We start from the raw sequence: 27577 nt of genomic DNA, 5'->3' as shown, positions 1-27577 counted from the left end.
CAAAAACAATTCAGTGTTATGTGAAATAGATGAAGAAAATCCTCTTAATATTTCTAAAATTTGGAGGTAAATATTTTAATGGAATGCAGTGGACAATTTGGTATTTTATGGGCATCTTTGAATCAGTAAGAGTCATTTTTGCTGCAATGAAAGCCATTCTGAGACCACAGGAAGTATAAAGTTACAACAAATGGAAAAGTCTGTGGTTAACTGATTTTTACTCTGACTTACTAATAGAGGAATAGAGGTTTTAATAACCCAGGAATTGGTAAGTTTGTTTCTTAATCAAAACAAATATTCTAACCCAGTAAAGTGAGGTCTAAAGTGTTATTTGTAACATCAGAAGGACAGGTATTCCTACCCTAGGAGAGATTTTATCCTCAAATGGCAACATTTTGCAGAAAAATTATGTGCAGGCATAGCAATATCACCTGCAAGCAACAGGTATTGCCCTGAACAAATTTCTTACTGTCATTGTACAAAGAACTCTCTGTAGGAAAGCTCTTAAATAAAGAAGAAAATTTCAGTTAAGTGAAAAAATTTTAATTTCTTCCAAATTGGCTAGCACAATAACCAAGAAAATTGACTATACATGGACACAGTGGTTATCTAGAGCAGAGGCCGAGTCAAATAGAAAACAAATGTAATGAATATTTTAAAAATATATATATGAAACCAATAAGTTTTAAATTTCCTCCCGCCAAAATATATATTTCATATAGACTGTTTCACCATTATAATCTCAGAAGTGAGTTGGCGTGAAGGTGGTTGGAACATTCTTCTGTAAAGTATAGATTCAGCTAATGAAGCCCAGAAAAACTGAAAGCCCCTTAGAAAAATCCTTGCATTTATTGTGGGACTAGAGCAAGATTTTCCCTCTCAGGTGGTAGGTTAGAAATGGATGGGGGGAAGTATCTAGTCAAGCATCCCTAAGCCAGCCATCTCCTCCATCAAGTGTGGATTCCTCAGCTCCACTGTTCTTTAGGCTGACCCTAAGTTTCTGTGTACAACTATAGGGTGGATTAAAAAAATTATTAAAAAGAAACAGCAGGCATGCAAAGAGCCACCCTGGCTAAGGATGAGGTGTCCTATAGTAAGTTATGGGATTAACATCATCAGCCATGGACTGGATAGATGATGGCTGAGACCCAGAGGTATGGCCATGTTCAAAAAGCCATAGTGAATAGTACACAAGGGCCAGAATATAAGAAACTTGGAAGTCACCACTACATGCTAAGAACAAGTAAAAAGCTGAATAGACTAAAAAATCAACAACTCTTCTAACATCCATAAGAGAAGTAAGGTCACAGGGCAAACTGCTGTCCCCAAATTGGAGAGATAGACAGTAATACACAAAGCATCAGAACTTACCTAAGGAGAGCATATATCTTCATGGGAACCAGTGCCAGGGCAGGAAAACCTGAAATGTAATTGACTAATTGCTTTAGGCTCAGTAAGGAAATACTACAAGAGGACCCCTTCATTTGATGTCCCCAATACTTTCATGAATTTACATCCTGGAGCTCTGCCAGGTTCACAGTGAACACTGTAGAAAAACTCCTGTGCTTCCAGCAGGAAGAGGAAAAAAGGAACAATTCTGAAAAATGCCAGAGAATCCTGTTCTTCTTAACAAGGTCTGCCCCCAGGGGAAACTAATTAATTAGAACCTAACTTGCTGGGATGTTATCAGAGCCCAACCAACCTGAGGGAAGCAAAATATTTGCATATTGGCAAATTTTATAATGAATTATTTTACAGGATACTGTCGGGAATGTGAGGAAATAAATACTCTCAAGCAGTATAAGAAACAGTGTAAATTGTTTCACTATTCTGGGGTTTTTAGGCAATTGATATCAAACATCTTAAAAATATATACTTTTACAAAGCATTTAACTTTTTAGTAACTTGGCCTAATAAAATTATCGGACTCATTGTTTGATAGATACGTCATTATCCTTACGTTTTAAAACGTAGGTTTTATTATTATTCAGGCATGGTGAGGGCAACAGATCAGGAGACAATTGACATTTGAAATAATAGATTGTTACTCACAGTCCTCAAGAGGAGGAACATGCCACACCATGGAGAAGTCACAAGGGGAAGCACCAGGGTCTGTCAGGAAATGCAGAGGGAGTGAGGGGAAAACATGGGCAAGAGACTTTATTGTGGTTTCCATGGGAAGGCAAGACAAGGTAAAATTTTAGGTTTAGGATTGGTTTGTTTGAATAATTTCAGCAGGCTACGGCACATATGGAGTGATCAGGGTAAATGAATAGTGGTCCAAAGTATAAAGGCTCAGTAAAAGAGGTAGTGGGGGTTATGGATTTTGGATTGGTTGGTTTGTGTATGAAAGGTGCACTTGCAGGTGAGCCCTTTACTGTCTCTAGAAATTGGCCATCCATGGGGCATTCTTTCCTGGATCAGAAGTCACCAGATGTCAAAACATCAGAAAATACAGAAAATAAAAGGCATGATTGATACAACTTACAAGGTTATTAAAAGGCACATATTTCTTGTGATCAAAAAATGAAAAAAAGCAAAAGAAGTGACTAAAGCATATTTTGAAATATTAATCAATAGAATAGTTTAAAATCTTATGTTACAGATGCCATTTGCCATATTCAATCAGCTAAACATTCATTATTCTTTGCCTTAGAGAAAAGATAAATAGAGGAAGTGCTGGCTGAAGTGAGGGGGCAGGGGACTTCTCCTAACTTCTGATTTTTTAAAAGTCTTGAACTTACTGGAATCAAAGAAATTCTAGCTAATATCACCAAACAGATGATCAAAATTTCTTGTTCAGGGGAGAAAGTGGATATAATAGGAAGTAAGGAAAGCATAGATTTTTATGTGGATTTCGGAAAGAATGTTCTGTGCTCTCCTTATACTCTTTCAGTATATCTTTGAGTATCTTTAAAGTAGAGCGGTTGTATAAAATTTCAAATATCCAGCAAAGTTGGGTGATCCAAGCGCAGAAAGGACTGGACAAGGTCCATAGAACCCATTTTAAATGTGTGGGATACAAAGACTAGATATTTTTTGTTGGAATTTTAAAAACATGTTTTAAAAGTTTATAATGCATTATTTAAAAATAACTATTGAAAAAATAACAACAAAAGAAATCTAGTCATAGTCACTGTTCTTTTCTTTCTCTCTATGCTGGGCTTTATTTTTTGACTTGTTTCGAATTATTTTAGTATACAATTATGAATAAGACATTCTGATAAGTTACTTTGTGTGAAACTCCATGCTACTTTCACAGAAAGGGGACTATAAGAATTATTTATTTTAATGTAGTTTTAAAAATGTCAACTTCCACTTTTAAATATGTATGTAAGAAAAAAATTAAAAACAAATTTCAATTCTAAAATCAAGAGAAAACTTAATAAAAATATAGTCATAGCTTTCAGTTTTAGCTCCAACTTGTAAAGAGCTTAGAAGTCATCATTCCCATTCTTGCAATAAGAAAAATTTGAATAAAATGAATATTAATGACTCTTCCTGGACCTAACAGAAAACTAAGATCATAGGGCAAGCAGCTACCCTAAAATTGGAAACAGGTAACTCAGGGTTGTCACAACTAAGATTTACCTCCTGTAGCAGAAGCTGCTGGGGCCATGAACTGATAGAAATACTTCAGTGGTTATTTTGCTGAATTGCTGGAGGCTGAGAGTGGACAAGTTTGAGACTGAGAAACTCCTGAAGACAATTGTCTTGGTGGGGGTGGGTGAATCCCACACTTTTCATGACTTTTAACTCAAGCAATCCCACTAGGTTCTCAAGATGAATAGTAAAGAAAGAACCATTTTTCTGCTCTGGCAGAGGGAGGGGAAGACATACACACAGAAAATTCTTCATTGCAAAGACCTACTCTCTATGGTAAAAAGTGTTAACAGAACTTTATTCTTCTGGAGGAAGGGGAATCTCTATCACTCTGGCCTCTTCTAGCCTTTTTGTCACACCTGAGTAGGTGACTGGATAAATAAACTGTGGCATATCTAGAAGATGGAATATTATTCAGTGCAAGAAAGAAATGAGCTATCAAGCCATGAAAAGACATGGAGGATCCTTAAAAGCATATTATTAAGTGAAAGAAGAAAATCTAAGAAGGATACATGCCATTATGATTCCAACTATAAGACATTCTGGAAAAGGGAAAACTAGGAGACAATAAAGAGATTAGTGGTTGCCAGGGTTGGGGGTGGGGAGTAATAAACAGGCAAGGCACAGAGGACGTTTAAGCCAGTGAAAGTACTCTGTATGACACTATAGTGAAAGTGATAGGTATGTCACTATACATTTGTCCAAATTTATTAAATGTATAACTCCAAGAGTGAATTCTAAGGTAAACTATGGATGACAGGTGATTATGATCTGTCAATGTAGATTCATCCTTGGTAAATAATATGTATCATTCTGGTGAGTGATGTTGATCATGGGGGCAGGCTCTGCATGTGTAGGAGCAGGAAGCATGTGGGAAATCTCTGTGCCTTTCTGTTAATTTTGTTGTAAACCTAAAACTGCTCTTAAAAATAGTCTTTTTTTGTTAATTAATTAATTTTTGGCTGTGTTGGGTCTTCGTTTCTGTGCAAGGGCTTTCTCTAGTTGCGGCAAGTGGGGGCCACTCTTCATCGCGGTGTGCGGGCCTCTCACTAGAGCAGTCTCTCTTGTTGTGGAGCACAGGCTCCAGACGCGCAGGCTCAGTAGTTGTGGCTCACGGGCTTAGTTGCTCCGCGGCATGTGGGATCTTCCCAGACCAGGGCTCGAACCTGTGTCCCCTGCATTGACAGGCAGATTCTCAACCACTGCGCCACCAGGGAAGCCCAAAAATAGTCTTTAAAAATTAAAAAAAATTAAACGTTAATCAGTGCAACCTACCATAATAGGCCAAAGAAGAAACATCATAAGATCATATCAATAGATACAAATAAAAGCATTTGACAAGAATCCAACACTCATTTATGATAAGAGCTCTCAGCAAATAAGGAATAGAATGGAACTTTCTCAACTTAATGAAAAACACCTACAAAAATTGTATAGTTAATTTCCTACCATTAAGGTGAGAAGCTGGATAATTTTCCACTAAGATTGGGAACAAAGATGTATGTCCTCTCTTACCACTCCTAGTCAACATTGTAAAATTGTCTTACAGCTAATGCAATGAGAAAAGCAGAGGAAATAAAAGGTATACAGATTGGGAAGGAAGAAATAAAGCTGTTACTGTTGGCATATGACGTGATTGTCTATGAAGTAAATCCCAAAGAATCAGCAAAAGCTCTTGGAACTAAAAAATAAGTTTAAAAGGTCATAGCAAACATGGTTAATATAGAAAAGTCAATTGCTTTTCTATATAGAATCAATGAACAATTGGAATCTGAAATTTAAAAAAAATTTAAAAGCACTAATAATTAAATACTTAGCTATAAATCTAAGGAAATATGTACAGGATATATATGTGAGAAACTAAAGAACTTTGATGAAAAAAATCAAAGAACTAACTGAATAGCGAAACAGTCTGTGTTCATGGGTTGGAATTTTCAGTATTGTTAAGATACCAATTCTTTCCAACTTGATCAGTACATTCAGAGAGATCTCAATCAAAATCTAGTGAGAAATATTCTTGATATTGATAAACAGATTCTAAAATTCATAAAAGGATGGCAAAACATCTAGAATATCTAACACAATACTGAAGAAGAACAAATTTGGAGGATTACCACTATCCAATTTCAAGACTTACTATAGATCTACAGTAAGCAAGTATCACTAGTGTGATATTAGTGGGGGAAAAAAAAGGACACACAGATCAGTAGAACATAATAGAAAGTCCAGAAATAGACCCACATGATATAATCAACCCATCTTTGACAAAGGAGCGAAGACATTTCAATGGAGAATGGATATTCTTTTAATAAGCCCATGGTGCTGGAAAAATTCAACAACCATACGTTAAGAACCAAAAGACAGAATTTATACCTATCATAAAAGTTAAGTCAAAATGGACCATAGAACGAAATTTAAAACTATTAAACTTCCAGAAGAAAACTTAGGAGAAAAATCTAGGAGACACTGGTTTTGGTGATGAGTTTTTAAATAAAAACCCCCAAATGATCAATGAAAGAAAAAAAGATAATTTAGACTTTATTAAAATTAAAACCTTCTGCTTGTGAAGGACTCTGTAAAGAGAATCGAAAACAAGCCACAAACTGGGAGAAAGTACTTGCAAATCACATATCTGACACAAGACTTGTATCCAAAATACATAAAAAGAACATTTTGAACTATATAATTTAAAAAATCCAATTAAAAAACAGTGAAAATATCTGAACAGACATTCATCAAAGAAATATACAAATGGAAAATATGTAATGAAAATATGCTCTAAACAATTTGTCATTAGGCAATTACAAATTCAAACAACAGTGAGATACCACTACACATCTTTAAAATGTCTAAAATGTGAAATACTGACAATCTGATTGCCTGTGAGATAGTGGGACAACAGGAAGTTTCATTCAATGCTCATAGGAATGCAAACTGGGGTCCTTACTTTGGGAGACAGTATGGCAGTTTTTTGCAAAGTAAACATAATATTAACATAAAGTACAACAATCACCCTCCTAAGTATTTAAAATTTACGTCTATACAAAAACTTGCACACAAATGTTTATAGCAGCTTTATTCATAATTGCCCAAAACTGGAAACAAGAAAAATGTCCTTCAGTAGGTGAATGGATCAATACACTGTGATACATCCATTCCTTGGACTATTGTTCAGTGAAAAAAAGAAATGATCTGTAAAGCCATGAAAAGACATGAATGAACCTTGAATATGTATTGCTAAGTGAAAAAAATCAGTCTGAAAGGCTCCATACTGTAAGATTCCAACTATCACTAAAACTACAGTGATAGTAAAAAGAACAGGGTTGCCAGGGGTTCCTGGAGGCTGGAAAAAAGAGTCGGATAAGTGAAACAAAGGGGAATTTTTAGAGCATTGAAACTAGTTTGTTTGATACTGTAATAAGAGATATACAATACAATGCCTTTCTTAAAACCCATATAAATTTATAGTACAAAGATTGAACTTTAATTTTTGAACTTTAATTTTTAAAAGAATTATTTAGGTAGTTATGAGCTCTTTGGATGGAATACAGAATGTGACAACAAAGCAATCTAACTCTATTATGAACTTACAAAACAACCTCACTGAAGAGCATGGGGGAAAATGGTGCTGACCTAAGTAATTTTGGAAATGAGCAGAGTTTGTAACACTAAAGCAGAAGTAATTGTACATGGGTCCTGTACCTTAGTTTTTAAAGTTTATTTCTCACAGAGGGCACAGGTCAACATGTCTGACACTGACATATATGTATACTGGAATTGAACAATCAAGTAAATAGATGGATGGTGGAGGCCAGGTTTCTTATTGTTGAAATGGGAGTTCACAGGTAAGAAAGGGAAGAAGCTAGAATGGTCCATTATAATGTATTAAAGTTGGAGACATCACTATTAACTGATATTTCACTTAATATAGATATAGATTATTACATATAGAAATTTTAGAGATGTGTGCATGCACACTAGTATGTACACATATAATTCCTTTCTCTGTCATTTGAGAGGGACTGGTAATAATGACACTCAGTAACAATGAACACACCTAATACCCAGGTCTTGGTTTATAATATGATTTTCAATTAAAGAAATGAGCTCCTTGGAGAAATGGCTGATTCTGGGACTGGGACAGAAATACACAAGATGAACCTGGAGTACCTTTCAGTGCCAGAAAGTAAGGAAACTTAAAATAAAAACAAAAAAGAGCACTATGACGTGGATATATCAAAGAGATACGGTAAGTAAATGGAAATCAACTGAAAGTGTTCCCAATGGCCAAATCTACAATAGTTTGAACAAAAAAAATAGACATAGTAATACTGGATTATAAGCCAAAGTGCAAAATAAAGATAAGAGTCCTATTGATATAAATAAATGATTGAATAAATAAATGGGTAAAATACAAATCTATGCAAAACAATTGCAAATAATTTATGTAGATACTCTACCTTCAGGGAGGTGGAGCATAACTCCCCATTTCTTAAGTATGGTCTGTGCATAGTAATTTCCTTCCAAAGGGTAAAATACGGAGGGAGGGAAAAGAAGTAACTTTACAGTGGAGAACTCTGCTAAACACTATCGCAGCCATGTGGTTAAGGTCAGCATCAACAGTGATAAGTCACGTTGATAGCATATACCCTTGACATGATACGATGAAATAGCACTTTCCCTCTGTGCTCTCCTCCCTCAAAACACATAATCCAAATCTTATTATGAGAAAACTATCAGAAAAATCCCAGTTAAGGGACAGCCACAAAATACCTGAACAGCAGTCCTCAAAACTGACAGAGTTATCCAAAATAAGAGAATTCTAAGAAATTGTTACAGCCAAGAGTAGTCTAAGGGGATATGACAACTAAGTGCAATGTCATATCCTGGATGGGATTCTGAAGTAGAAAAAAGGAAATTCTATAAAAAACAAAGATACCTTAATAAAATATGGACTTTACTTACTCATGATTAATCAGTAACAGTTCATTAATTATAACAAATGTACCATACTAAGGTAAGATGTTAATAATAGGGAAACGTGGGTATATTACTATCTTCACTTTTTAAAAAAATCTGAGACTGTTATAAAATAAAATGCTTTTTGAAAAAATATATAATTGTGGAGAATTTGCATTATTTCATTAAAAATCAAATCATTGGGCTTCCCTGGTGGCGCAGTGGTTGAGAGTCCGCCTGCCGATGCAGGGGACACGGGTTCGTGCACCGATCCGGGAAGATCCCACATGCCGCGGAGCGGCTAGGCCCGTGAGCCATGGCCGCTGAGCTTGCACGTCTGGAGCCTGTGCTCCGCAACGGGAGAGGCCACAACAGTGAGAGGCCCGTGTACCGCAAACAAACAAACAAAAATCAAATCATTGATTTGATAAATAAAATGGCCTAACTATACCAAAAATTTTCCTTTGTAAATAATTTACCTTTTAAGCTCATTTAACTTTAATTTCCTTTCCTAGTGCAGTAATGCACTGGGGACAGAGAATAGTTTGATGATTATCTTTTTATTTGCAGTCAGTCTTCCAGCTTTGATCTCCAAAAAAACAACCACAGTATGCAACCATTTCTTTAAATGTTCTGTTTATCATCAGCATGGCTAACAGAGCAAAGCAAGAGACATGGGACTTTGTTCTTCTTTGACCAAGCAGAGACATTAGAAGAAAAACTAGATCTTTAAGAAACCAAAGAATAGTCAAATTATTAGAGTTATTATTTTCTTTTTATTTAGTTAGTTATTATTTATTTTATTTATTTTTGGCTACATCGGGTCTTAGTTGTGCGGCACTCAGGCTTCTTTCTAGTTGTGGGGCGCAGGCTTAGTTGCCCCGCGGCATGTGGGATCTTAGTTCCCTGACCAGGGATCGAACCCACGTCTCCTGCACTGTAAGGGGGATTCTTTACCACTGGACCACCAGGGAAGTCCTGAGTTATTACTTTCTATTTTCTGTAGAATTTTTTTTTCCCTGAATGTTCATTAAACTTCAGGATCTGCCTGATTATACTGATTGCAACCCATGAACCAGTTGCTAAATAAAAGACAGATTCCTGACACTGATATTGAATGATATCCACCGTGAAGAACAAAATATATTTGCATACTAATATAAAGTCTTATAATTAAAGTCTTACAAAATTTTATAATTAAGATTGTGTGACAGCGAGGATGGAGCAAAACACTGTTTTTCTAAAATAGTTAATTATCAATCTAAAGTCAAGTTTAAATGTGAAGGTGGAAGCCAGAGACGAGAGGTACACTAAAACAGAAAATGTTAGTAGGGTTGGTAGTAGACAGATTTTATGTGGACAATCTATTAAAATATCTTTTGTTAATCAGTCACAATATGATTTGAACATAGGGATGAAAATAATAGGGATACTATTCATAGTTAATAAATCCAAAATTGCTGATTGCTTTTATTGATGGTAAAATAACTACAGAAATCAGAATAACTCACTTTGGATTAAATTCACAATATTGGCTTTCTTTGTTGACTAGAGCAAATGATGGAATATTTTTATACCACAGTTATCCTAGAGGTTAAAAAATGAATTATATACCTTCTCACTACTTCTACCTTACTGGTACCAGAGAAGCCTTTTACTGAAAGGTATATTACTATTAAATACATTATTATTGTTTTTCTAATGCAACACATATTAAACTCTGATATGAGTAATAAGTAACAATTAAATAGTTCATCTTTCAAACACTTGGATTATCTTCCCCTTACAATTTTTACACCATATCTGTACATATTACATGGATGTGAATTGATGTTAATGGAGCATATCCTTTAGGAGTAAAGTTGGTCTGTCTTCATTAATAATGTTAGATAATTGCTTGAAAAGCACTAAAAAATCAAGGAAAGCACTGTTTTTCTTCAATCTAGAAAAATTTTTAAATTATACTTTCTGCATAAATATTAAAAGATACATACAAAACACTGGACAGGGTGAGTTAGGGCCAAGTCTTCTGAAGATTGATTATATAAAATTTAGTTGCTCATATCCTATTAGAATGAGTATATCAGTCTAGGTAGCACTTCCTTTTGAGGGGAAAATGATTAGCCTGATAGATATCAGAAATGTGATGACTCAGTGTGTAGGTTGGTGGGAAATTATGAAGATATCTTATTAGCAACAGTGCATTGTTTAGTTGACCTAAAAGCCACATAATTTTATAACTTTGCATTACTAATGTCCAAATAAGAACCATTTACAAGCTATGACTCATCCCAGCTGCAGCTCACAGAATTAACATACCTCTGCATTTGACTTTAGTCTGTGTACTTAAGTATAATCTCTCTCACGTTCCTAGCTGGGCCTCTACTGATACTTCCTTTTAAACATCCCCATGTTTCCCCATTCGGTTCACATTAATATTATCAGAGAAGCATAGAACTGCTGGAGAGACAGTACCATCCTTAGGTCTGGGCAAAGAGGCCCTTTTCCTGCGCCCTGCATTATTGAGAGTCCTGCTTTGGCTTTTCCCTGGATGTCCCCCTCCCAACAGTGTGAAGGGAACAAACACACTGAGAGTCTGTTTCCCCTATCCTAGATTATGTTTTGGACATAATCTTTGTCTAGGACAAAGCTAGACATTTGATTAATTAAATACATGGATTTTTTTCATTTTCATTTTTTTCTTACTAAACATCAAGAGAACAGCTTAAGCCATTTTAGAATTGTGCCTTTTAGACTATTGACTAGTTCTTAAAAATAATTCCTATCTATGTTAAAAAATAAAATTACATTCTCAGCTTCTGCTGCATTTGTTCAGATAGTAAATTATAAATTTAGACTACTTCTCAGCTTCTCAAACAGGCAAAAATAATGTGGGTTTTTTTTGGTGCTATTTATTTATTTCATTTTTAACTTTCCAGTAACAGGGCTAATCTAATTCATTAACCCAGAAGTAAACAACTAGAAACTTGCCCATAAATGGTCTTCTTAAAAGATTTTCCCCAGACTCTTGCATGGAAATCCTCCGTGTTTCATATATCTACTATAGTCTTCTCCAAATAGGCACTAAGTACCTAGAGTGGCTTTTATGACTCCACAGAAGCCAGTCAGAGAAGAGACTCAATCAGTTAGGAATATCATGATCTCTTGCTCTTGCTCTGATGAAAAATGGCTGATTTGTTTTAGTTCCTTACTCGTATTTGCCATGTTATGACTAATCCTATCTAATCTTTTGGAATGACATGACACCCACTACTGGCATCTGGGCAAATAGCTTTGTCTCTGGATTCAAAGACCCTTTGTATTATGGCTCCTTTAACCTCAGCATTCCATGTTCCCTTCCCATAGCATTTAGGAATTTCTTAATTATCTGCTACTGCTCGAGAGTAACGGGAATTAGAAAAACTACCTTAGTTTTTACTTCTTTCACCAGTCATGCAGAGTAGCTCCCACTCCACATTAAATGGTGCTAAGTGGTGGTAAATCTGCCAGTGATGAGCAATACTAGCTTGGTTGTCTTTCCTATATACAAACATGGATATTTGCATAGCAACAACCTTCTCAAACCCCAAAGTTTAGGTCCATAATCCCATCTGACCTCTTTGCTCTACTTTTATTTCTGTCTTCCTTTCAAAAGTACTTCAAAAGTATTGATGGAAGAAGCTTTTCCTCTTTCCATTTGAAAGGGACTTCTATCCCATATCCTGTTCCGAATGAAGTGGCCTTCAACCTGTCCCTTTCTGTAGAGTCATATTTGAAAAACAAAAAGTTTACTGTTTAGGGAAGAAACATCAAAAGGTCTCTCATTGCCTCAGCTGTGAAAACAATCAGCTTGCTTTTCTCCTTGAGGCTGTATTATATATTTAATCATCATTTATTTTTTTTAAAGATCTTTTTGATGTGGACCATTGTTAAAGACTTTATTGAATTTATTACAATATTGCTTCTGTTTTATGTTTTGGTTTTTTGGCCACAAGGCATGTGGGATCTCGGCTCCCTGAGCACGGATTGAACCAGCACCCCCTGCTTTGGAAGGTGAAGTATCAACCACTGGACCGCCCAGGAAGTCCCTTAATTATCATTGTTTAAATGTTAGTGCCAATATCTGAGTCATCTGTGGGTCTGTTTCTACTGAATATTTTTCTCTTAGTTATGTATCAAGTTTCTTGTTTTTTTCATCCTTCTCACTTTTTCCCTCTTCTTTTGTTTTCCAGATAATGGGTATAAAATAACAGTGTAGAGAAGATGGAAATATAACTTTTTAAATTTACATTCCTGAGCTTACAGCTCCTTCCTTCATCTGGCAGCTAGGATAAGGAGTTAAACATTCTAATTCTACCAATTCAGGTGCTATTTTGATTAGATTGTTTTTAGACCTTGTTAGTAAAAACACTATCTGCTCACATAACAGTTACTGAAGGGCTGATCTCTTTAATCTGGTAAACATTTGACCTGGGCTGTAACTGGAGTGCTATTTCATAGAGTTTTGTGTCAGTGTTTATGAATGTAAACTCTTTGAATATCATCATGACTTCATAAATTCTCTCTAATTTCTAGCTGCTTTTTTTACTGTTAATTTTTCAGAAAAATTCAGGGCAGAGGAGAATTTTAGGTTGAGTGATTTAATTTTACATTTGAAGCTTTTTGGGTTCTAATTTATCATGCTGTTTCAAATTGTCATTAAAAATTCTGCCTGCTTCTTTATCTGTCTGCACCTGGAAAAAGTGTTTTATTCTCAGCAGCTATGGTTCTCTGCTCACCTATGGAAAACATGCTCATCTCAGGAATTCAGTTTCTCAGGGTTCCTTGCATCTACTATTCTGCAGTCGCCTCCTATAAAAGGCTATTGCCTTTTAAATAATTCATTTTTTTTTCCTTTTGCTACCATGAGAGCATAGGCTTTACGATCATTTTACATCCTAACAAGAAGTATCAGGATTTCAGTTTATTTTAAAGCATGAAAACATAAGAATTATTTAAGTTACAACTATATTTAATTCTAAACCTAAATTTCATGGAGTCACTAAAATTCTGTGTGTGTGTATGTTTATTTAAGCTACAGGTAAATGTAACTTTAAACTTACAATATTTTTAAACTGAGTTGGTATAGGTGATTGTATCATAATTGAAGAATAAGTAAATAGAGAATTTATTTTAAATTTCCCATTTGATTTACCCCCAACCTAAGCAAACTTTATTTATTTTTCCAAGGTTCACTCACATCATAGCATTTTCCCCATTCCTTTTATTATATCATGGTAAAATATGCATAACAAAATTTACCTCATAACCATTTTTAAGTCTAAGCAAACTTTAGAATCATGGCCCAAAACATAAACTTAATTATTGGTCAGACTAAGTGCAATAAACTGGCAAATGTAATGACATGTTCCTCACATATGAATGTATAAAAGAGATAAAGATATAGGAAAGTGGAAAGTTGTTATAAGATACAAGTGAATGTCTTCAAATAATCAGTGACAATACTGACACATAACTTCTCAGAGAAAACAACAGAAGCAAAAACATGACTGAATATGATATTTAACATTTAGTGTGTGTGGTGGTGGGGGAGAATTCTGGCCTAGAATTTTAGCAAAATTTTGATCAAAAATAAAGATAAAATAAAAACCTTTTTCTTAAAAAATCTGAGAAAATGTATCACTAGCATCCCTGGTGATAAAAGAAGTATTATAGGATTATCTTCAAACAAAATATAAATGAAACCAGATAGAAGATCATACAATCAGGAAAGAACAAAGAATTTCTAAAAGTAAAATATTTTGGTAAGTCGAAATGAATATTAACTTTTTAAAACAATATAGTGACATCTAATAGAGTTTTAAAAATTTAAGGTACATGAGAGCAAGAAGATATTAATTCAGAGAAATTTATGAGCTAATGTGATAAAATTGAGGTAATGTGGAGGTAATGTGATTCAAAGCCCTTGACATTTTCATGTTGAAATATATTTATTTTATTAGTTTTTGATAAGATAGCAATATATGATATAATTTTACCATTACTATAATGGTTAAAGAATGAGTAAACATGGGTAATAGAAGGACAATTGGATAATTTAAAAAAATCAGTATATATGTCAAGTGATAAAATACACAACATGCAGAATATAGAAGAAAAAAAACAGTAAAGTGGTTTATTTAAACTGAGAATGTCAGAAGGTACTTTAATATAAGTGAAATTCATGTTTAATTAATAGATGATAATTATCAGACACAAAAGAAAATAAGTTATATACTAATAATAGAAATATATAAAATGAAGAGCATTTAAAAGAAAAAGCGTGGAAAATCAAATATTAGGCAAATACCAACCAAAAGAAATTAATGGAGCTATTAATCAGATACAGTTAAATTTAAGGGGAAAAGATAAAGATAGAGAAAAATTTCATGATGATAAAATGCTTAATTAGTCATGAAAATATAGCAAATTTTAAATTGTAGTCACATGATATTGTAACATCAAAATAAAGTAAAATTTGACAAAACAAAAATACAAATATAAAAATCCACAATTATAGTGGGAGACTTTAACATACCTTTCTCAGTGCTTGATAGGACAATCAGACAAAAAATGAGTAAGACTATAGAAGATTTGAACTCCTTGATTACCAAATTTGTTAAAATTTTTATCTATAGAAGACTACTTCCAACAATTGTAGAAAGAACATCTTTTTAAAGTACACATGGAACATTAATGAAATTTCACCGTATGTTATGCCACTAAGCAAATGTTGACATAGTTATAGGATTTAAATGGTTTAAAATGATTCTGATCGCAAAATAATAGAAATAAGCTAGAAAGCCATAACAAAATATAATTTGAAAATCAACCTATGTTACGTTAAGAAATGTAAAGCTTTTTTTTTCTAAATCATCCATAGCTCAAAGAAATAAATTATAATGGTAACTAGAAAAATTTTTGTACTAAATGATAATATATCATATATCCAAATTGCTAAAGAGAGAAATAACAAAGTTATTGCTTTGAATAGGCAGGAAAAAGTGAACTCTTTCTGACATTGGAGAGAAGAGAGAGAGGCAGAGAAAGAGAGAGTTTAGAAACAAAATAGTCAACATCAGTAAGGAATAAAGGATATGACTACAGATACTACAGATATTTTAAGAAACCAAAAAGAGTATTGTGAACAACTAATGCCAATAATTGTTTTAAAAATTAAACAGGAAAAATTCCTATAGGAATTGAAATACAACTTACTAACAATGACACATGAATAAAGGGATATTCTAATTAGTCCTGTTACATGTTAAAGAAATAGAATCTGCACTTAAAAACTTACCCGCAATGATGAATCCAGGCTAAGGTGCTACACTGAGGAATGCTTTCAAACAGAAGAAATAATTTCCATCCCATAGCACATTCTTCCAGAGAATAGAAAAAAAAAGGGGGAAGATGTTCTGAATCCTTTTATGATGCCAGTGTATCCTTAATCCCAAAATCTGAGGAAGACATTGGAAAAAATTATAAGTATTTTACTAGTATGTACATAGATGCAAAAATCAATGAAACATTAACAAATTTAATCCATTGATAAATAAAATGAATAATACATCACAAAAAATTGCCTTATTCAAGGAATGTTAAGTTGTATTTGATAAAGAATATCCACAAAATCTTACAAAAAACAATTACTCTGCATGTTGAAATTTTGAAAAGCAACCCACTAAGCTTAGGAATCAGGCATGGAAGCCCATTATCATTATTTCTATTTGATATTGTATTAGAGGTCCTAGCCAGTTCGATAATAAAGAAAATTTTAAAATAAAAAGCACAAGGATTGAAAAGAAAACGGCAGAATGAATCATTCACGTGATTCTGTATGTAGATTATCTAAACAACCTATAAGTAAGTTGTTAGATCTAATAAATGAGTTTAGCAATATTGTTGGATACAAATTCAATAAAATTTTAATTGCATTTCTAGGTTAAAAACAGGGATAAATACTCATGAGTGCTCACACCCCACACACACCATTTGGAACAACATCAACAGTATCAAAGGCCTAGGAATATATAAATAAATTATATAATAATTTATAAATAAATAAATAAGGGTAAGATATGAAAGACTTTTACTGAAAAATATAAAATATTATTAGGGGATTTTTTTAAAAAAGAAGTAAACACATAAAGGAATATACCACATCCATGAATTGGATGTAATACTGGAAAGTTGTCAGTTCTTTACAAATTGACTTATAGAATCAAAACACTCCCAAACAAATGTATGCATAACTTTTACTAAAATTGGCAGACATAGATACATTATTAGAAATTCAAAGGCCAAAAATATTCCTGATTGTTGAGGGAAAGAAAAAAAGGTAAGAGTTACTCTATTGAATATTAAGACTTACTATAACAGAAAAGTTATGCACAGTTAAAGAAAAAAGTAGACTAATAGAATAAGTAAGTCTAGAACAATGTGAATGTTTCATTCATGTGAAGATGACACAGAATAGCAATGCAGAATGAACATTTTTACAAATGCTGTTTTGTCAATTTAGTTTCCATACGGAAAATTTTTTGTAGTAGTCCCAAACTGGATACAACCCAAATGTTTAACAAAAGTAGACTGTGTATATGAGGTGCTGCATATAAAAATGCAATGCTATGTGAGGATGTAATAAATGAACATGATTATGTCTTCTCACAAACATAATGTTGGATGAAAAATGCCATTACAAAAGAATGCATACTAAATGACTATATTTATATAAAGGCCCAATACAGGTAAAACTAATTTCCAGTGTTTACAGGTGAAGATACTGGTTAGCTTTTGTAAAAGCCAGGGGGATAAAGATTGAAAGGGGTAGGGGGAGGCAGTGAGGCCTCCAGTTTGTTAGCATTATTCTCTTTATTGAACTGGATGGTAGTCACATGGGTATTCTCAGTTTGTAAAAATTTTTTAAGTAGCACACTTAGGTTTTGTGCATTTTCCAAGAAATACTTTCAGTAAATAATTTAATTAAAATTTATATTCCTGGGAAACTAACTTGTGTTGTTTTATAACTATACATGTTAAAATGTCTAGGTTTTCTGTATTACCTGAACATGAGGCGCTAGAGATAGCTCTGTAAGTTATTGAATAAGGCATGGGTATATTTGAGTGAAAAAAATGAATGACATACACACAACCCAAAATGCAATTTTATACCTATCTCAAAACAACATTATCATTCTAACCACTGTAACTCTTTTCCCAAAACATAGCATAATGCTGGAAAAGTAGTATGTACTGAAGAATTTTATTCTATGGATTAGAATTAAATGTAGTTGAGAGTCACATTCCAGTTAGGCTGTTTATAACCTTGCAATCTTGACCAAGTTACTTGAACGTCTCTTCAGTATCCTTATTGGAAAAATTTGCATATATTCTATCTCCTTTCTGAAATGACTTGCAGAAAGTAATTAGCACTTAATAGGTACTTAATAATAATAATATCAATATTCCAAGCTTAACTTGCTAAATTAATCCCTAATGAACTCCTGATTGAAATAAAAATTTTCATATCCTATATGTGTAGTAGTGAAAAAAATATTTTTATTGTCATTTTTCATGAAATTTAAAGTTTTTAATGTGAAAAATCCATATCAAATGATTTGGTTAAAAATATTTATTTTAGTGAGATGTTTGCTAACTTATAATTAGGTTACAAATATTTGAGAGGCACATAGAGGAACTTATATGCTAAAAACAATTGGTTACATGTCCCCACTTCCTATTCTGGTGACCTCCAGTTGGAAAGATACTAGGTGCAAATTATGTTTCTGTGGTATTTCTACCATAAATTTTAAACATAGATTGTGCAGTTTTATTTTATATTAATAACTTTGCCTTAAAGAAAATTCTGTGATCTTGAGACATTGACTTCATCTTCCTGGCATTCAGTGAACTCATCTTCAGAGTAGAGTAAGAATAATTACTTCATTTATAAGATTTGGGTGATTATAAGTGGTAAAGCTTGACAAAAATATAAGTTTTCTTAACATTGTTTAAGAGCTTTCCCTAAAATTTTCATTGGTACTCCCAACTTTTTCTATCCTACATCTCTCACATCTAATTCATCAGCAAATATTTTTAATATGGCCAATAGATTACATTGCAAATAAGCCTGTTTTTCTGTATATCCATTGGTACTATCCTAAACAACCATTGTTTCTTACCTGGAACTAAGGAATGTTAATATTTTGCCACCTTTAATTCATTTTTTACAGCAACACCCAGATCTGTTATCATAACATTCATATCATAATCCAAACCAAAGTTTTATTTCCTGTTGTTCTTGGCTTAAAAATCTAGATTACTTACTCTACTTAAAAAAAAGAAAAAAAAAAAAGAGGAAAGAGAGAGAGAGAGAGAGAAAGAAAGAAAGAGAAAGAAAAAGAAAGAAAAGAAAGAAAGAAAGAAAGAAAGAAAGAAAGAAAGAGAAAGAAAGAAAGGAAAGGAAGAAAAAGAAAATCTTTTTCAAGTAAGTTAAGTTTATTCCCACCTCTGGACTTCATGCTAGTCATGGACTAAAATCTTTCTTCTTCTGATTATCTGAATACATTGTTGACAAGATTCAGTTCACAGCTTGAATTTTTATGTCCTCTATGAATTTCTTTCTTGATTTATTTACAATCATTCTTCCTTAGATAATACTTCTGTGAATGGCTCTCTTTATGATATTATTATCATGAGGAATTATCTTTTTATTTCATTTTTTCCTATTTATGTTTCTTAAATAAAATTTTACGAGAGTAGGGACCTTGTTTGTCACATTGAGTGCTTTGTTTTCACTTGAGGATTAGCACTGAGACAATGGTTTTTGAATAAATATCCAGTTTAATCACTAGCCAACATGTCAGAAGGCACATAAACCAGATGGAATTCACAATCAAAGGGGCTTGTTCTGATGTGACATAGTTCTCAATTTTAAGAGGGAATGCTTTAGCAATTCACTATTAAATTTGTAGTTGTAAACATTAAGACACAATTATAGAAACAAGTTAGTTGAATATTTTATTAGTGCAAGATCTTGTATATACAAATATTGATATCTTCATAATATTTGTTCTTAAGAAGCTTGTACACATGGTAGGCATATATAATATATATACTTAACATTATTAGGAATTGACCAGTTTCAAAAACAATATTTTTGGTAGAAATAGTAAAATATAATACAAAATCTGATTAATATAAAATACAAGTTGTTATTAGGAGGAATTTAGTTTAGACTAAAATTATCACTTAAAAATTCATGGAGAAATTAATAAATGGCAATCACTATCATTGATTAAGAATATTTAGATAACTAAATGTTTAAGGTACAGGTTAAATATTTTTCCAAAGGAACTTGAGGAATGAAAATCTTGCTATTAGACATTCTTATGTAATTGTTTTTCTTTTAGAGAAAACTTTTTAAAAAATACAGCCAGTCAAAGCAAACAAAAAGCTTCTTTCAAATAAGTAATCAATTATTAAACTAGGCCACTGGCATCATTGTCATTCTAAGCTGTACAGGAAACAATTAAAAGTTGCCAGCTGCACAAGGCCTCTACTGGCAATACCAAACTGTTCATTTTGAGTGAGACGACTTTTCAGCAAATAAAATGTAATGCCAAGAGTATTTTCACAAGTTAAGGATACTGAGTGGACTTGGCATCTGAAATGCTTGATAGGGCAGCATTTCGCCATGTGAGTGTTACAGCACCAGAACATTTCATTGGAAGCATATTCTGATTCCGTCATTAAACATATTAAACTTAACCAAATTGATAGTTGGATAACTCCTAAGTAATGTTTCATGGGAGACAGATTAACTTCAAAACAGTTGACTCTGAGCATTGACTTTAATTTTTTATTTATCAAATACACATAGACAGTGCTTTCATACAATTAAAAAAGACTGTGTTCTTTTAAGTTTAATTAGGTCCCATTTGTTTATTTTTGTTTTTGTTTCCATTACTCTAGGAAATGGATCCAAAAAAATATTGCTGCGATTTATGTCAAAGAGTGTTCTGCCTATGTTTTCCTCTAGGAGTTTTATAGTATCTGATCTTACATTTAGATCTTTAATCCATTTTTACTTCATTTTTGTATATGGTATTAGAGAATGTTCTAATTTCATTCTTTTACATGTGGCTGCCCAGTTTTCCCAGCACCACTTATTGAAGAGACTGTTTTTTCTCCATTGTATTTTCTTGGCTCCTTTGTCATAGATTAATTGACCTTAAAAGCTTTTGCACAACAAAGGAAACCATAAACAAAACTAAAAGACAACGTACAGACTGGGGAAAATATTTGCAAATGATGCTACCGACAAGGGATTAATTTCCAAAATATACAAACAGCTCATACAACTCAATAGCAAAAAAACAAACAATCCAATCAAAAATGGTCAGAAGATCTAAATAGACATTTCCCCAAAGAAGACATACAGATGGCCAACAGGCACATGAAAAGATGCTGAATACTGCTAATTATTGGAAAAACACAAATCAAAACTACAATGAGGTATCACCTCACACCAGTCAGAATGGCCATCATTAAAAAGTCTACAAACAATAAATGCTGGAGAGAGTGTGGAAAAAAAGGAGCTCTCCTTCACTGTTAGTGCGAATGAAAATTGGTGCAGCCACTATGGAGAACAGTGTGGAGGTTCCTTAACAAACTAAAAGTAGAGTTGCCATTTGACCCTGCAATCCCACTCCTGGGCATATATCCAAAAAAGACAAAAACTCTAATTCTAAATGATACACACACTCCAATATTCATAGCAATACTACTTAAACAATAGCCAAGACATGGATGCACCCTAAATGTTCATGGGCAGGTGAATGGATAAAGAAGATGTGGTACATATATACAATGGAATATTACTCAGCCATAAAAATGAATAAAATAATGCCTTTTGCAGCAATATGGATGGACCTAGAGATTATCATATTTAGTGAAGTAAGTCAGAAAAAGACAAATATCATATGATATTACTTATATGTTGAATCTAAAAAAATGATAAAAATGAACTGATTTACAAAACAGAAATAAACTCACAGACACAGAAAACAAACTTGTGGCTACCAAAGGAGATGGGGGACAGAGATAAATTAAGAGTTTGGGATTAACAAATACACACTAATATATCTATATATATAAATATATGTAGGTCCTACTGTATAACACAGGGAACTATACTAAGTATCTTGTAATAACCTATAATGGAAAAGAATCTGAAAAAAAAATAGATATATACATATGTTAATTAAATCACTTTGCTGTATACTTGAAACTAGCACAACATTGTAAATTAGCTATACTTCAATTAAAAAAAATACACACACACAAAAAGACTGTGTTCAAAGCTGGCATAGCTTTTTACTCTTCTTACTCCATTCTTTTCATTGCCTCTTGTGTATGTAAGCTATTTGAAAGGAAGCTATTATACAAAATGTCTGGCACAAAATAGATTCCCAATAAGTAGTAGCTCTTTTATTACTAATATTAGTAATAATATTGATGTTATCGCTATGTTTTTACAATACTCTATAGGGCTAGCTTTTACATCCATGCTTTTCGATGGTGTCTGTCAGAGCCCAGTTAGGAAAGCAAAAATATCATACGTAGTTCATACAGAAGATGTTAAATACTGGGAACTGATTATAAATGTGTTAGGGTAGAAGGAGTGAAAGGGAGATACTGAAGTGACTAGAGATTGATACTTTCAGGAAGCTTCTCCCACACCGGAGAGCTAGAAAAAACAAAGGAAGGGAGACAGTTTTTCGAGAGCCTAGGTGCACATTTCCCCTTGACTCTGTTGGAAACTGTCAATGCCTGACCCTCCAAAGGCTGCTGAGGCCTACAGCTACTCGTTGCTTTAGCCTTTAGTGCTGCTGAAAGCCTCTGTAGCCTGTGGTTCCAACAGCTGCTGGCAGTCTCCCACTGCTACTGCTGCTGGAATACTAAAGGCACTGAAGTCAATCACCAGTCACTGATCTGCTTCCCATATTCCTCTTAAAATCCTACCAGTGATCTCTAGGACATTATGTTTGGTAAACAAATACCAAAAGGTCACATGTGGTATAATTCTATTTAGGTAATATTCTTGAGATGACAAAATGATAGATATGGAAAATAGTAGTGCTTGTCAGGGGTTAGGGAAAGTGAAGGGGTAGGGGAGGGATGGGAGTGACTATAAAAGATAAAATGAGGGAGATCTTTGTGGTGATGAAATAGTTTTATATCTTGATTTTGGTATAGGTTACATAAATCCATACATGTGATAAAATGAAATAGAACTGTACATACATTTTACAAATGTAAGTGCCTGGTTTTGATATTGCATTAGAATTAGGTAAGGTGTAAAAACTGGGGGAAACTGAGTAAGATGTGTACTGCGCTCTGTTCTTTCTTTACAAATTACTATGAAAATATAATTTCAAAATAAAAATAATAAATAACTTCTACTAGTTCTTCTCATTAGCCAATACTAACTAAAATCCAACTGGCAGAGGAGTGTGAGAAATTTAATTTTTAGGGGTTCACATGCCTTCAGTATAGAGCAGAAAACTGAATTATAGAAATGAAATTGATTACACATAGATGAAGAAAAAAATGACACAGTTCCAAACATCTTAAATATGTACCCATTGGTTAGAAAATTAAACTGTACATTAAGAAATATTTGTATTTTCTAAACATATTTAATTCATTCATCCCATAATAACCACTATCAATACCAATGGTGTTGAAGGCTGTAAAGAGATAATTGGGAAAAGTAATACTTGGGGAAAACTTACATTATATTCAGAAAACAATATTCAGTTCTCACCATATTCCTACCACATAATACAAGATAAATAATATTTTTCAAGTAAATGGCTGAAATGAATGCACTAAATCTAAGTAATATTCTATCATGATATTTTTCTGTTTAATACTATAAAATTTTTCAAGAGTTTTGTATTTGCAGTACTATATAGCTGGGTACTAGCTTCAAGGATTTCATGGAGTAAGAGCCTATAGTCATATAGGCTGACTAAATGGAATATTACCTTAGCTCTGAATTTCTAAACAAACATGTGTATATTTCTTCAAAAGGAGATAGATTAAAATCTGTTTCATTATTTAGCTCAGAACACCAAATTTCATTTCTTTTTGTTTGTCTTTCTTAGATGCCTCCTAAGCCAGCAAATCTGGGGAATTATTAAAAAAGATCTAATATTTTTCTTTTATTTTAACTTTATTTGTACTTCGACTTTATTATAACATATTTAAATCTAAACTACCAGAAGTACATCAGAATACATGGAACAGAAACAAAAATGCACATTAAAATGCATCATACACTAGACAGTCATCTCTTTTCATTAGTCAGGGCTACAATTTATAGAAGCTGACATGATCAGAGACTGCTAGTTCACTGAAAGTTTGCATCATGAATAGATGTTGAATTTTGTCAAGTACTTTCCATACATGTATTATCATGACAATATGGTTTTTCTTCTTTAGATTATTAATATTGTGAATTACATGGATTGATTTACAAGTCAATTGACCCAGCAATCCCATTTCTAGCTATTTATACTAAAGAAATAAAAACTTGCATCTGTGCAGAAAACCTTCAGATGAATATTTATAGCAGCATTATTCAGTATTGCCACGAATCATAAACCCAGGTATCCCTCAACAAGTGAATGTGTAAATAGACTTTGATACATCCACACAATGAAATACTATTGGGCAATAAAAAACAAAAACAAACAAACAAAAAAAACAGCAACAAACTATCATGTTATGCAACAATATGAATGAATTTTTAAAACATTCTAAAAAGTGAAACTATAGCAACAGAGAATAGATGAGTGGTTTCAGGGGATAGGTGAGGGGAGAGGGTCTGAATACAAAGGGATTTTTTTAGGTGTTGGAATTGTTCTGTATCCTATGATGGTGGTTATTTGTCTAAGTATATAAACTCATATCTCAATCCAACAAAAAAGTGAATTTTACTGTGTGTAATTTAAAAAAAAAAAAACCAAAATATCCCTCTTTTTATTAAACTCTCCTCAAATAACTCAACTTGTTTTCTACTACAACTCAATTAATACAGATGGCTACCACGTCTTTAGCACCCCCTAGAGTCTTAAGGACTATTGAAAAGGAAAATCTTAATTCCTTCCATTCCTATGTGCAAATGCAGAGTTGGAATGAACCTGTTTCTTCTGGTCTTCTCATATTTATTCACACAAGGGAAGAAATGTGTTTTGTTTAACATTGAGATATTAGGAAACTTTACAATCTCTATTCATTCTTCATATTTTTCTTCAAAATGTTTGGTAACCAATAGTATAAAACATACTTTCTAGTATTAGCTATTTCTGATACTTGTTTTTATTACTAAGAATACTACAATAAAACAGAACTTGCTTCATGTTATAACTATGTTTTCTCTGAATTAGAATCAAGGTCAACCCTTAGTCAAATTGTGAGATAAATAAGTTTCCAAGAGTTCTTTTCCCAATTTTACTTTTTTCCTCCTATATTTTGTGCCTTATTGAGAATAGCTTCTGAATTTTTCTCTTTCCCCGCCCCAAAATCAATCATGCTTTCTCTTAATAAATCATCTGACAGTGCGAATGAAGAAATATCGATTGTATATCCACTGTTTACAGGAAAGTATAAATGAGTGAATAAAATAGTGAGTCCCCTCCCTAGGATATTTGCATTTTTATAAAAATAAAAGTCAAAGCACTGCACCAAGAAAAATAAGGATCCAATTTGTATCTTTAGATATCAATGACCTCATTTTGGGTCATTTCTTTTGGAGATAAGAGAGGATTTACTGCAAATCATCACAAATAACAATATGACCCTCTCCTTTCCCATACATACAGAATCACACATTCAAAATTCTTCTTTTAAGATCTTTTCTATTCTTTTTTAAAAGTGACTAATTGAAGTTAAAAATTCCCTAGTATAAATCATTCTACTAGACCTCTGTAATATGAGATCTAAAATTATTAGTTGACTTTAAGTTAATGGCAAAAAAAAAAAAAAATGAAAGGAGAAAGGCACTTTGGTTCACACAGATGATGGTGGTGGTTTTGCACATTAAACCTAGATATATCTGATGAAATATTTAACCAGATCAGTTAGCTATCTATTTCTTCAAAATTGAAATATTTGATCAAAAATAGTTATTTGAATATGAGATTTGCTCAAATGGCCCTCTGTATTTGGCTTACTACTACCTCCATTTTTTCCTTTCATAACCTCTTATATTGGAGAAATATGTTTTGGGGGATCATCACAGAGAAAAGGAATGCTCACATTGTGGCAATTCAGCATAATCATGTGCTCCCAGTGTATGCAATCACTGTGGGATCATGACTTTTGTTGGATATAGTTTAGAGTCACATCCTGAGGACACGTCATAAATGTACTATAGTCAGTATTCTAATATTTCTAGGAAATACATAAGCATAATACAGCTGGAATCAGCCAACAAATGCTCAGATTTGGGGTTTTTCTGAACTCTAACTACTTTTTGTATATTTGTAAAAATACTCTTTTACAAAATGTAATGTTTCATATAAAATACTAGCCAGCTCTTAGACTGAGTCACAGATAAAATAGTTATACAAATTAATTTTCAAAGTTGTAATACTTTTTTCCCCACTAGTGTGGAATCAGAAGTTTTCAGTTTCTTATATTCCTATGAAAAATTCTGAAGTATGCAGATTCAATCTCTTCTGAATATTGGGATTTTAATATATAAAGGTACAGATTATAAATGGAAGCTTATGAAGCAATTCAGTTTTATAATATGTGATCTTATTGCTCTATTCTTAGACTATGCATAGATTTTGTAATGAATGTCTAATATTTCATTGGATAGAAAAAATCATTTGATTGCTTTCTGTTGCTATCTGGGTAGGTCTAAATAATTTCCCTCTTCTGTTCTATTTTTTAAAAATAATTTTAAATGTGCTCAAACACAACTATTGAAATAATTTAAAACTATAGGTCCATTGTGCTGGTCAGTATACACATGTGCTGGATATTTTAAGGACTCAATAAGAAATATTATTTCATAAATTATAAACTTAAATGGTAAATTGACTTTAAAGAAGAGGTTAACTAATATAAAAAAAAGACAAAGTTGGCTTGGTTTATATTTGACTATATGAGGACAATTAAAGTTAACTATAAGACAGTATGGAAATTAGTAAAAATGAGGGGAGGAAAGATTTTAATTGAAAATGAAGGATTATATTCAGTAATCAAAAATCACCCTTCCTGATGACTCTTTTTGTCCAAGCGAAACTGAGTTTTACCACATCAAGAAAGTAGCTGAGTATAGGATACCTCCTTTTGAAACTAGATTGCCAATACAACAGTGCATAACTAAGTAAAATGTTTGGAAGACCCATAATTAGAAAGCCCAGACTCTGCTAAAAATAAATGAAATTTAAAAAATTAAGCCCACCTAATAATGTAATTTGCATTACTATGACATTAAACAATTCCTTTCCATCAGTTTCTTTAAATTATAATTAGAGGCCTGTGCAAATTGTGAAAAAATTCCACAAATGATGTATGGTTTTTTTGGATAGAGAGGTATCTTACTGTGTGAAGTCATACATTGGAAACATTTCATGGAAGCTACATTTACTATAAACGACTATCATAGGGACATAATGCCAACTGAAAAATCCTATCCTAGAAAAAGAGAAGAAATGGAAAGAACCATTAAGTTCTTGTTACAATATAATTTGACTTTAATTTTTGCATGTGGAATTCCCAACAGAAATGTGTTTCAGTTACCTGATAAAAAAAGAAATATAATAAAACAGAATTACAAAAGATAAAAGTAAATTTAAGTGTTTTATAAAAGAATCAATATAGCACACTAGTCAAAACCAGGTGTCATATTTAAGAAAATGTTGAGAGCCAGTTGAAAGGAGAGTGGATA

The sequence above is a fragment of the Monodon monoceros genome, unplaced genomic scaffold (genome assembly GCF_005190385.1).
Source record: "Monodon monoceros isolate NGI ecotype Baffin Bay Population unplaced genomic scaffold, NGI_Narwhal_1 Super_Scaffold_11, whole genome shotgun sequence".
Classification (NCBI taxonomy): domain Eukaryota; kingdom Metazoa; phylum Chordata; class Mammalia; order Artiodactyla; family Monodontidae; genus Monodon; species Monodon monoceros.
Note: the sequence above shows the minus strand (reverse complement) of the source record.